Source organism: Anomaloglossus baeobatrachus, chromosome 9, assembly GCF_048569485.1.
Source record: "Anomaloglossus baeobatrachus isolate aAnoBae1 chromosome 9, aAnoBae1.hap1, whole genome shotgun sequence".
In the NCBI taxonomy this organism is placed as follows: domain Eukaryota; kingdom Metazoa; phylum Chordata; class Amphibia; order Anura; family Aromobatidae; genus Anomaloglossus; species Anomaloglossus baeobatrachus.
In genome coordinates this window covers 118,139,388-118,151,409 of record NC_134361.1, presented here as the reverse complement: position 1 = coordinate 118,151,409, position 12,022 = coordinate 118,139,388, and positions in this window count along the sequence as shown.

The window sequence follows — 12,022 nt, the reverse complement described above, 5'->3', positions numbered from 1 at the left end:
CTGACCTACGATACCTGATTGGACTAAAACTTTTGTTTACACCCCCTTTTACTTCGTGGTTTAAGTGTCCGAGAATAAAGATTTTCAGTCTTGCCTCAGCCTTGGTCGTGAGAGGAAGAGTTTTAATTGATTTCCAATTAATTATCATTCTTTTTCGCCATGCACAAACGACATTTTAATTCGGAACAACGATCAGATCGGAAAGGGATCACTTGTATCCAAATCCTCAACAACTGGAGGCGCTGCTGAGATACCGTAAGAAAGATTGGCCGAACTTCTATCTCGGATCCGAGGGATCGTTTCCTAGTACCCACAGGCCACCGAAACAGGAGCTGATCACTCAAAATCGCAGGTAAGTGTCATATATAATGTATATGAGATTTGCCTGCGGTTTCGGAGACTTGTGGCGAAAGGTCTGATCCCTGAACTGAGGAAGGGGTTGACGCTATTGACCCTTAGCGGGCTTGAATCTTTCGCCGGTAGTCTAAGAACAAAGAGACGGACCCAGACCCCATAGCGTCATAGGGTCCGTGGGTCATACGATCTGATCGTTTGTTTTTTTTATTGCTAATTGTGAACGGTGTTTTTAGCTTCATAGATAGCTTGTAGATTCTACGCTCTGATCTAGTTTTCAAAGAGTTAATTGCCTGTAGTTTTTTCTTCTTCGCTGTGAACAAAGGAAGAGGGGGGGTAGTCACAGACTGAGCGCGGGAGTTGTATTACACGCTGTGTCTGCAGTGTCTTAGACAAAGAAAGCAGGGGGGTTGATAGTTAATCCCCCCCCTTGCCTGCATTTCTTCACTAAGAGGAAAGTTTGTGTGTGTTAGAAAGCGGGGCGGGTTGGAATGCCCACAGACGCAGCTGTTGTCTTTGTTCTGTGAAGGAGAAGGGGGGTGGAGGGTGAAGAGGCAGACGCCGGGTGTTAAAACAGCGCAGCTCTTTGGAGCGAGGAGAGAGGAGGGGTCAGTGGGCTAATATACAGGAGGTGGCTGCAGCCTTTGTATCGTAAAGCGAACAGAGTTGTAATGATTTGAAAGAAAGACAAGTGTTATCTTGGTTTGGATTTGAGAGAAATTAACTAGTTTATGCGTTTTTCAGCATTTTGTAATCGTTGGTTTGTTTTTGGAACAGAGAGATAAGGGAATTGGCGTGTCCCCCAGTGTTTTATATATATATATAAAATACATTGATTCTTGTGTTAATAGCCGGAAATAGGAACACGTGGAGAACGGTATTAGTATCCACGTGTTGGACGCTGAAAAAGTGCGTCCGCTTACACGGGAAAGAGGGGGAGGGATTCCGGTGGTGGAGAAAAGTGTTTTGAACCAGCGTATTCCCCTGAGTATTAACTCATGCACTGCTATGTGAGACGCCGGTAATAGGGACGCGTGAAGGAACGGTTTTTGTATTCACGCGTTGGACGTCTAAGTGTGTCCTTATTGCATAGTAGGGAAGTGGGAAGAGGGTTCGGTTGGAACGGTCGGTCCAATTAAGCACTATGTATACTTTGTTCAGAAGGAAAACGGTTCTTCCGGAGGATGCCGAGAGCGCTAGTATTCTAGTTGGAAAACGAGAAGGGAAAAAATATACGAAAAATTGTAAGAAATTGTGTAAAATTGTTGGATTACCACCAGGTGGCAGGCTGCAGCCCAGTGTATGGAAGTCTATATTGACCGCCAATAAGGGGATACTTGAAGATAATAATCTGTTAGATACAGCAAGGGCTTGGTTTCGGACAGCTGCGGTGTTACAGAAAGAGGGCTGGCAGGAGATTGAAGTGGACCAAGGAGATGTTAAATTGTATGGTTATGTTTTAAGTGAAAAATCAAAGGTTCAAGTGATGGATTCACAAACCTCATTGCCGCCGTCTTACAATAGCTCCGCGGCCGATTCAGGCGTTGGTCCAGGTGGATGGATATGCCCTGTTTGTGATTGCCAAAATCCTGATTATTGTGGTGTTTGTTATAACTGTGGAGGACAAAGACCTCATTCACTGCCTGCTATAGCTTACAGTTCCCCCCTTTACCCCCCTTTGCCTGTTGCTGTTTCTGACGTCACTAAATGTCTTCCTTCAACTGTGACCCATCGTTCTCCTTCTCTAGGAGTTGCTGTATCCGGTATTAACCAAACCCCTCCTTTGCATGCTGTAATGCAAGCTAGTTTAGAGCCCTTAAAAGTAACGCCCCTGGCACCGCCCGTAGCTTCTGCCCCTCCCAGTACACCCATAGTGTCCCAACATGGCAATACTCCCGGAAGTCAGATGCCTGGAACTTCCTGTGGTGGCCATCTTGCTACACCTCATAAACCACAATTACTTTGTCCAGTCATCACCCCAGCCGGCACCTATTATAGCCCGGTGCCTGAACCCGGTTTGCTTTGTCCCAATCTTTCAGCATCCTCAGTGGCACCTCCAGTTTTGCAACCTCATAGGCCCCTACCACATACTACCCGTTCTGCACTGTCACATGAGCTTATTGATCTGGATCCACCCGGACAGGAAGGTGTTACTTATGCACAGGACGGTGTGGCTTATGATAATCCCCATACAGATGGAGGATCACAGGATTCATTTTCTACCATATCCGAGGAGTGGGACCCTGTCTTTCAGCGTTATCATGCCTGTGCCAATGGCACACTCCTCCTCTCAGTTGGAAAAGGAGACATCACTACCATGTCTGTAGGAGCCGTGGTTAATCCTGCCAACGGCCACCTGCGCCACAGTGGTGGCCTAGCTGCTCGTATAGTCAAGGCTGGAGGCGAATCTATACAACGTGATTCAGAAGCCCTAGTACGTACACAAGGCCCTGTCCGACCAGGACGTATTGCTATTACAGGCCCAGGCAACCTGCCCTGCAATCTAGTCATTCATGCAGTTGGCCCACTTTATGATTCCAATCAACATGACACCAGTTGCCGGATCCTCCGAGAGGCAGTCGAAGCAGCCATTCTACACGCTTCCCAGGCCTCTCAGGCCCAGATGCCTTTACGGTCAATAGCCTTGCCCACCATTTCGGCTGGAATTTTCGGATTCCCTATCCGAGCTTGTGCAAACGAGATTGTTAAAACCATAATGCCCCTGATCCATGGCCAGATGTTGAATTTGCAAGAAATTCGTCTAGTCGGAAGTTTGGAAGCGACTGTTAAGGCACTCCAGGATGCCCTCCAAGGATATGTTCGCCCATCCAAACCCACTATCATCTCCAGGAAACTACCTATTATGGTTGAAGATGCAAGTGATGATCAAGTACCAGTCCGGACACAGAAAGCCGTACTTGATAAGGACGACTCAGAACCCTTGATGTACATAAAGTTTACTCCTGGACAGGCAGCAACCTTAGTCTCCACACTGCCAGACCCAGAGGCCCAACCTATGCCATTTTACCGCCGTATCGTACAGATCCAGAAGATGTACGCAGCTACCTGGCAAGATTTAATGTTATTGGCCCAAATTAAAGCAGGAGACTCTTATTGGCCAGTCATGGAAGGGGCCCTGAATGATTCTCGCCTGTCTTCCGAAGAAACCTGGCAATCCGGTGTCACTTTTTGTGAACAGTTGAAATCCTGGGCACAAGATCGTTTATCTGATCAAGCCACCAGCCTTAAGGATGTGACTCAAGATCAAGCAGAGTCAGTTGAAAAATACGCTTCCAGACTCACCCAGATGTTCGCAGACCTCGGATTCTCACAACAGATTAAACCACAGGCTCAGCTTTTGTCACAAGCCTTTGTCGCTGGTCTGAGGGAGGAGCTTAGGAACAATATAATGAAGACTCGCCCGGAGATTGAAAATGCTACCATGACAGATGCTATTATTATTGCAAAAAGCTTCCAGAAGAATATGAAACCCTCCAAGAAGGCGATGGTTGTCCTGGCGGAAGAGGACTCTGAGAACCCTCAATACGTTATGTCTAATGTATCACCATTTCCTACGCAAGTGTACCCTCCCGCTATCTATCAGACTACAGCTGAACCTTCACCACAATTTCAAAACTACCCTGACCAGAGAGGAGTCAGAGGCCCTTGCTTCAGGTGCGGAAGAGAAGGACATATCAAACGGGATTGTCGAGTGCCACCTAATAGGTATTACTCTCGGAACGGTGATAAAAGACAACTAAGGAGACCATATCTGGAATCTCAACAAGTTGTCCAGAACCAGGCCCAACAACAGCCACAATGATGGTCAGGCACGCCTGAACCTACCATGGCTTCTACCACAAGTGCCTTTTCTCCTTGCTCTGCAGTCACCCTACTGGTAGATGAGAACCCAATCAAATTCATGGTGGACACAGGTGCGGCCAAAACTGTTATTAGACAACAAGACTTAGCATTGTCAGTTCCTCTTACTTCAGACACTTTTACTTGTGTTGGTGTAGATGGCACACCAACTAAAAACCAACTTACAGTGCCGGTCCCAATCGGTCCTTTCCCTGAAGTTTTGACCAGACTCCTGGTGTCGCCTACCTGTCCCATTAATCTTCTGGGTGCCGACCTCTTACACCGTTTCCGAGCCAACATCAATTTCGACTCCGATGGCATGACGGTAACTTTCTACAATCCCAATACACCGGAGGGAATTGAAGACGTGTGTATTGTCTCAGCATTGCCTATGATGCTCTTGTATCGAGACGATCCCTTGTATGGAATACCTGACAGTGTTATAGCTCTTATACCACAGTCTCTATGGTCAACGGGTCCCGAAGATGTTGGCCGTCTGCAAGTACCTCCCGTTATGGTGCGTCTTAAACCTGGGGCCCAGCTACCTCGAGTGCCGCAATATCCTCTGAAATCCATCCAGGAAGAAGCACTCAAACTGCAAATATCAGCTCTCCTTGAAAACGGGGCCCTCATTCGCTGTGTTTCGCCATGCAATACGCCATTGTTTCCTGTCAAAAAGAAGACATCTAAAGGAGAAGCTCCTAAGTTTCGGTTAGTGCAAGATTTGAGGGCCGTCAATGCTGCTACTCTGTTGGAAACCCCAGTGGTACCTAATCCACATACTCTTCTTGGACAGATCCCACCCTCAGCGACTGTTTTCACTGTCATTGATCTCGCCAACGCTTTCTTCAGTGTACCTCTACATCCGGACTGTCAATATCTGTTCGCTTTCACCTTCCAAAGAGGCCAGTATACATGGACAGTCATTCCACAAGGAGCACAAAACAGTCCCAATCAGTTCACTCAAGCAATGTCTATCATTCTCTCACCATGGCAGCAAGAGCATCCAGAAGTGGCTCTTTTACAGTATGTGGACGATCTACTCCTTTGTGCTGGGAGTGAACAAGACTGCTACGACTTCTCCGTATCTTTGCTCCAGTTCCTTGCAGCCCAAAATTGTAAGGTCTCTAAGGCAAAGGTTCAGTGGTGCCAACCCAAAGTCGTATTCCTTGGTCATTGTATTTCACCAGGCTGTAAGCATCTTACGGAGGACAGGAAAGAGGCCATTGATGCTTTATCTTTTCCCAGGAATATCAAACAACTGCAAGCCTTCTTAGGCCTCATCACTTATTGCAGACAATGGATACCAGACGCTTCCAGGATCATGCAACCGTTGTACGATGCTGTCAAGACCAATCATATCACATACGACGACTCTCCTGAGGATTATGACAAACGAAATTGGGCTTTCGAGAAACTCAAAGACGCCATCTTAACAGCCCCAGCATTGGGCCTTCCGAACTATGCTTTGCCATTTACTCTTTTTCTTCATGAGATCGATGGCCATGCCTCTGGAGTGTTAACACAAGACCATGGCTCCAGAAAACGCCCAGTTGGATACTACTCTTGCAGACTTGACCCTGTGGCAAGGGCCTCGCCCACCTGTCTTCGTGCGGTCCATGCTGCACATCTTCTTCTTGACAAAACGGCCGACATTACCCTTGGCCACCCCACGGTGGTTCAAGCACCCCATGATTTGAAGGCGATCCTTGACCAGACTCAACCAAGACACCTGTCCGCCCAACGTCACCTTCGTCTTCAGTGCTCCCTACTACTTCCTGACAACATTACTCTACAGCGATGTACCACCTTGAATCCCGCCACTCTTCTTCTGCTTTCTAGGGGGGACTACCCCATATGTCAGCATGAAGCCCATGAATGCTGCAGCTCCTGCGACATGGTTGACGTCCCTGTTTGCAGCCATGATTGCTTAAAGGAGATGGAAAAGGAAACTACTACACCTTGTCAAGTATCTGAAACACCTTTGCCGGATGCAGATCTTACTTTGTGGACAGATGGTTCTCGGTACGGGGATGGCGGCAAGTTCTACACGGGATTTGCTGTGACCACTCTGGATCAGCCAATTACATCGGGAGCCATACCATCCCACATGTCAGCACAAGAAGCAGAATTGGTAGCTCTCATCAAGGCATGTGAAGCGGCAGAAGGGAAAAGAGTCAACATCTATACTGACAGCAGGTATGCCTTTGGGGTTGTACACGATTTTGGACTGCTATGGTTGCACAGAGGACTCATTAACTCAACTGGAACTCCAGTGAAGAATGCGGTACTTGTCCAGAGACTGTTGCAGGCAGTTCAGATGCCCAGAGAAATAGCTGTCATGAAGGTCAGAGCGCATGGACGGCTGGACAGCCCAGAAGCACTTGGCAATCATTATGCTGATGAACTAGCGAAGACGGCAGCACGAGAGAAACCGGAAGAATTGGCGGATATTCTACTTATGGTAATAACCAGGACGGGGAAGGCTACACAGCCAGAAGACTCAGGCAATAAAGTGGGGAGGACTCCATATGATAAACTCATATCGGAACAGATCCATGCTCCATATGATGAAAGACAAGAATGGAAGAAGATGGGAGCCAAAGTGGATTGGAAACTATGGAAGCTCGAGGGTCGAGTCTGTCTACCAAGAAGAATGTTCCCTGCAGTAGTAGCATGGGCCCATGGTTGTACGCACAGAGGGAAGAATCAAATGTTGGCACTCATCCAGAAGTTCTACTACGCACCAGGAATTTCCTCAGCAATATCCGCGTACACCAGAAGCTGCCAGACTTGCATAACATATAATCCTGCACGAACAGAGAAGACACCACAAAAACATCTGGCGAAGCCTCTTTATCCATTTCAAAGGATACAAGTGGACCACATCCAACTACCCAAAGTGGGGAAGTACGAGTATGTTTTGGTAGTTGTCGACATCTTTTCCAGTTGGCCCGAGGCCTACCCGGTAGTCAACATGACTGCAAGAGTCACAGCTAAACGGCTCATCACGGAGACCGTGTGCAGGTTTGGAATGCCAGAAGTCATCGAAAGCGATCAAGGACCAGCCTTCACAGCTAACATTTACCAAGAACTGTGGAATATGCTTGGAGCAAGTCTCGGACTGCATACTCCTTATCACCCCCAGAGCAGTGGGAAAGTGGAAAGGATGAATTCAACTCTGAAAACCAAACTGCTCAAGGCCTCACAAGACAGTGCACTGCCCTGGACAGAACTTCTCCCTATAGTCCTGTACCATGTCAGAAACACCCCTGTTGCAAAACATGGCCTAACCCCCTTTGAAATACTTTTTGGTTCCGTCCCCAGATTAGGGTCCTATTTCCCTCAAAATTTGTCTGACCACCATGACTCAGTTGTGCAGTTTGTTATTGAACTAAGTCGAGAGTTAACTAAAACACATGCAGCAGTTTTCTCTTCTCTTCCAGATCCTGACACAGATCTAGCCACCCACACATTGAAACCAGGAGAGTGGGTGGTGGTTAAGAAACACGTCAGGAAGAATTGTCTGGAGCCCAGATACGAAGGCCCGTTCCAGATAATCCTGGTGACTCCTACCTCCGTGAAACTTGAAGGCAGGACAACATGGATCCACGCCTCGCATTGCAGAAGGGTCGATCCACCAGAGCTGCACTGAGTGTCCTGCTTATACTTATCCTTTGCACAAAATCTGTGTGGTCTCAGGCCACTGTTACTAAAACAAATGATGTGGTTACGTTTTGGTACAATAGTTCGACACAAGTTGTCACTTTTACATTTGATTACTGTGATATCGTGAAATGTCAACTAGGACGGGTCCCCCAAATGGGATGTCAGGCACACCTGAGACAGGGGCAACAGTACATATGTGTTACAGGAGGTGGATATGGAGACACATGTAGCTCATGGAAGGCTGTTGGGTGGAATACTGGTGAGAATTGGGGATACAAACCAAGTGTAGCCTTAAATAAACGGGATGAGAAGGGCAGATCTTTACTTACCAGGATGACACTCTCCCGTGCACCAGCCACTAGAACATGTACTACGAATAACCAGTGTAACCCTTTAGTTCTCAACATAGAACACCCCCAATCACAGGATGAAGGTATATACCTTCTGGGTACACATATAAAGGGTGGACACAATGGTTGTACGCAGTTGGGAAAATTTAGGTTATCACAGATGACAAAAGTTCTACCAGTATTTCGAATGCTTACACATATTCAGACCCTTCACAGTATGGTAGCCATAGCTAATCCCACCATGGAAGATGTATATGCAGTTGAACAGGGTTATACAGACACCAACCTGTGGTTAGAATGGATGAAATATACAGTACACCAAGCCAACAGGTCAGACTGTTATGTATGTGCAGGAGCCAGACCTCATTTAGGAACTGTCCCACTGAATTTGGATTACGAAGCTGAATTATGTCTTATTAGTCTGTTTACAAATATGACTGAGGGTAATGCATGTGAGGAATGGAAAAAGAGATACCCGATAGTAGCTAAGGCCTTCTCCCCTGGGAAAGGCATTACTATATACCCTGGCAACTATACCTGTTATAATGTGAGTGGTCAAGGGAGAGATATGGGTAGATTTCGAGATGGGTTCTGTGGATCCTATAGCAATCTCACCCGTGATCACTTAATTAACCAGGTACAGTCCGTGGCAGATGTGTTTTGGATTTGTGGGGATATGAAAATTCGATCACGAGTAGAAGGAAATTGGACGGGAGAATGCACTTTAGCTAAGGCACTTATGCCTATACACATAGCCCCCGCTGACCACACTGTCAAAGAAAATGGCTTTATAGCACACATCAAAATCAACTTACGGACTCGACGGGGTGCAGATGATGACCGTACCGGTAGAAATACACCTAAAGGCTCTTTTGACCCACATGTTTACATTGATGCTATTGGAGTGCCTAGGGGGGTCCCTGACGAATATAAAGCTAGAGACCAAGTCAGGGCGGGGTTTGAATCCATTATCCCCATAATTACTGTAAATAAAAATGTAGACTGGATTAACTACATCTACTATAATCAGCAACGTTTTGTTAATTATACACGTGACGCCTTACAGGGACTGGCAGAACAACTAGATCCGACTTCCATCATGGCTTATCAAAACAGAATGGCTTTGGATATGATCCTCGCAGAGAAAGGTGGAGTCTGTAAAATGGTGGGGGATGTTTGTTGCACATATATACCAGATAACACTGGAGTGGATGGGAAGGTCACCTTAGCTATAAAGAAACTTACTACACTGTCTGAAGAATTAAAGAAAAATTCAGGAGTGACCGACCCTTGGGGAGATTGTTTTGGATGGACGAGTTCCTTTAAAGGCTGGTTGATCCAGATAGGGACCGCCTTAAGTATAGTATTAGTTATATTATTAGCCATTCTGGTTTGTGTAATTCCGTGTTTGAAGAAAATATTTTCCAAAACAGCTGAAGTCACATTAGGAGGGACCTTTCCTTTACTCGAAACAGAAGACCTAGATATAACAGACGACATGCCCATAAAGACCAACACGACCCTCTCCCCCAGTTACAAAACGATTCTGCTAGAATAAACTGTTAGAAGAGAGGACTTAGAGAACCTTGGGACATGGGAAAGTCCAACTACAAAGGGTGAGGACTCGCCTAGGAGTCCTTGGTCTCAAACCGGTGAAAAAAACCACTTCCCCTCTCCACCCATGCCTCAATGTTCAGTTAGGCAGGTTTTCCGATAAGTCTTTCTACCTCTCTTCCTAAGGGAACACAGTACCCTTAGAATTCAGAAATGGCAGAAGTAAGTCTTTAGGGGGGACTGTTGAGGATAAAGAATTGAGTATCCAAAAATACTTAATTCAGCCATTTCATAGACTCAGGTATATAGGTTAGTAAGATGTAAACTAACACACATATCTATGCATGTCTTTGTTCTCTTTTATTCTTTTACTAATACGTTTATATAAGTATATTGCATATTCAGTGTATTTTCCTTAAACTCAGTATATACTAGAATTTATATATGTATAGCTTGAAGATGGCCACCATTTCCTGGTTTACACCCAAGACAGATGGACAAAGGGAAATTCCTGAAGCCTTGGATTGACCAATCCAAGGGGCATATGCAGATCTCTCTACGTCATGAAGCCCTGACCTACGATACCTGATTGGACTAAAACTTTTGTTTACACCCCCTTTTACTTCGTGGTTTAAGTGTCCGAGAATAAAGATTTTCAGTCTTGCCTCAGCCTTGGTCGTGAGAGGAAGAGTTTTAATTGATTTCCAATTAATTATCATTCTTTTTCGCCGTGCACAAACGACATTTTAATTCGGAACAACGATCAGATCGGAAAAGGATCACTTGTATCCAAATCCTCAACAATATTACTTAACTAAATATTGAAGTGTTTTCTCAATTGAGATATTAAAAATTTGAAGGAAAAATAAAAAATTGTAGAATTTAAATTTTGATTATAAATTTGAATATTGAATAAAAATAATCAATATAAAAATAGAAATAAAAGGAAAAATGAAAATCAGAATAAAAATAAAATTGAAATAAAAATAAGGCTGTCTATGTATATAACACTTATGTCTTTAACCCTTTCACGACCGGCCGATTTTTCGCTTTCCGTTTTTTTTTTTCGCCATTCTTTTTCTGAGAGACGTAACTTTTTTATTTTTCAGTCAATATGGTCATGTGAGGGCTCATTTTTTGCGGAACGAGCTGTACTTTTAAATGAAACCATCAGTTTTACCATATTATGTACTAGAAAATGGCAAAAAAATTCCAAATGCTGAAAAATTGCAAAAAAAGTGCGATAGCACTATGGTTTTTGAGATATTTTATTCACTGTGTTCACTATATGGTAAAACTGATGTGTGGGTGTGATGCCTCAGGTCAGTGCGAGTTCGTAGACACCAAACATGTATAGGTTTACTTTTATATAAGGGGTTAAAAAAAAATCAGAAGTTTGTCCGAAAAAAGTGGCGCACGTTTTACGCCATATTCCGTGACCCGTAGCGTTCTCATTTTTCGGGATCTTAGGCTCAATGACGGCTTATTTTTTCCGTCTCGAGCTGACGTTTTTAACGGTACCATTTTTGCGCAGATGCTACGTTTTGATCGCCTCTTATTGCATTTTGCGCAAAAGTTGTGGCGACAAAAAAACGTCGTTTTTGGCGTTTGGAATTTTTTTGCCGCTACGCCGTTTACTGATCAGATTAATTGATTTTATATTTTGATAGATCGGGCGTTTCTGAATGCGGCGATACCAAATGTGTGTATATTTTTTATTTTTTTAACCCTTTAATTTTTAATGGGGCGAATGGGGGGTGATTTGAACTTTTAGGTTTTTTTGTTTTTTTTTAATTTTTTAAAACTTATTTTTTTACTTTTTTTTTTTATTTTACTAGTCCCCCTAGGGGGCTATTGCGATCAGCATTCCGATCGCTCTGCAGTATCTGCTGATCACAGCTGGAAGGCTGTAAACAGCAGATACGCTGTCTTTCTCTTTTGCTGTGCTCCGGGCACAGCGAAAGTGAAACCAATTCATGTGTAGTACAGGAGTCATCACATGACCCTGTACTACCATGGCAACTATCGGGAGTCACGTGATCGCGTCACGTGACTTCCGGTTTCGGCGGTAAGTAAAACTTTACCGCGATTGCGCTTATAATGGCGCTGTCATGTATTGACAGCGCCATTATAAGGGGTTAATCGGCACGAGCAGATAACGATTCTGCTCGTGCCTAGCAGGCACACATCTCAGCTGTGAAAATCAGCTGAGATGTGCGCCGATCGCGGCATGC